The sequence below is a fragment of the Zootoca vivipara genome, chromosome 12 (assembly GCF_963506605.1).
Source record: "Zootoca vivipara chromosome 12, rZooViv1.1, whole genome shotgun sequence".
Lineage (NCBI taxonomy): Eukaryota > Metazoa > Chordata > Lepidosauria > Squamata > Lacertidae > Zootoca > Zootoca vivipara.
The window spans coordinates 51,528,878-51,530,761 of NC_083287.1; positions in this window are offsets into that span (position 1 = coordinate 51,528,878).

Sequence of the window (1,884 nt, forward strand, 5' to 3'; positions counted from 1 at the left end):
GCCCGGCACTCTCCAGTATAATGGCTCATCTTCAGGCGCCTTTCCTACAAAGAGCCGTGTGAAACAGGGCTGTGTTCTCACCCCAACTCTCTGCGGCACATTCTTCTTTATGGTGTTTTCAGATGCCTTCAGCTTGACTGAAGGTGATCCATACTTCCATTCAAGGAGTGATGGGGGTCTGTTCAACCTGGCAAGTCTGCACACCAACGCAAAAGTGTGGTGGGTCCTTACCTGAGAGATGTTGTTTGCAGATGACGCTGCCTTGACTGTACACTCTGAGGAATCTCCCCAGAGACTCATCAGCTGTTTTGCTCAAGCTTGCAAGGAGCTCGGCCATACCATCAGCCTCATGAAGACCAACAACCTGGGGCAGGACATCACATCAGCATTGGCGACCATATGCTTGAGGTGGAAGGCCATTTTGTCTTCCTGGGTTCCACCATAACCAGCAACCTCTCCATCGACGCTGAGCTGGACAAGCCTCTCCGAAAGGGTATGAGAGAATGAGATGTCCAACAACAAGATGAAGGTCTACCAGTCTTGTGTGATGAGCACGCTGCTTTATGGAAGTGAGTCATGGGCAACTTAAAACTGCCAGGATTTGTGCCACCGCATAGATTGGATGGTGGTTAAGAACAAGGGGAAACAGAACCGTGATTGCATGCGCCTGTTTGTTGAGTATGCGCATTTGATCGCCTTTTGCCCTGCAACATGGACTTTGTAGTGTTTAAGGAGACCAGCGGTGTTAGTAGCAGCCAGCGGCATGGACGTACCCAGCATGGGGCAGCGGGGGGCAGCTGGCCCCCTAGAAGCAAAAAATTAAATGGTTATAAAGTGATGAAACAGGCAGCAGCCAAGCGAGGAAGGCAGGCATCCCGCTGGCGACGCAGCCTAGAAGGGAAAGGGCTCGGCTCTTGCTCCGACGCCAGCAGCAGCCCCAGCATGCTCGCCACCCTCCCGCTCCCGATTGCCCCCCCTAGTTTTAATCCTGGATACGCCCCTGGCCAGCGGGAAGGGCTGCTGTCATGCGCCTCACCTTCCAGGAGTGGAGTCTCTGCAGCTTTCCGAGAGGGAGATGGGGAGCGACAAAGCACCGAAGACTTCGGCATTGTGTGACTGCTGGTTTTGCATGCTCCTTTATTGACAAATAATATTTGAGTGAGGCTGCACTGCAGCATGGGATCTGTAGTCTTTGAAGTGTGTTTGATGAATTCTTAAATCTGGGGCTCATTCAGACTAGGGTTTCATGCACTGGGTGAACATATGTGGTACAAGGTCCTTGTGTTTACTCCTGTCCTCCTGCAGTGTTTTTCACTAGTCGTCAGTGTTTCTCAAACTTGGCTCCCTGCTGTTCTTAAAACTACAACTCCCATCGTCCCTAGCTACCAGGGCCCATGGTCAGGGATGCTGGGAATTGTAGTCCAACAACCTCTGGAGACCCAATTTTGAGAAAGGCTGAACGAGGCCTGTCTTTTTCTTTTTTTAAACCCACCCCATAATATTTTGCTCTCCTCCCCAACATTTCCAAGCAGCAAGTGATACTGCTTCCCCGCCACCCCACCCGTTTAATTTTTTCTATTTTTGTTCGCTCGGCCTTTCAGCGCCCCGACGCGGCCTCTCAGAGGCGGCGGGATTCCTGGCCGTTGCCTTAGCAACCGGCGCGGCCTACTCCGGCCCAGGGGAAAGGCGAGGCCTGCGTGGAGTAGATCCCGCCCGCCCTACTCCTCCCCGCTGGCCCGTGTCGAATCTGCGCCTGGCCGGGGCGGGGAAGAGAAGGAGCGAAAGTGCCGCCGCGGAGCGGGCGCCGCATTCGCTTGGTTCGAGGCGGGGCGGGGCGAGCGGAGAGGGCGGCCTCGCCGGCCGGGGATTTCATCATGCTGGGGG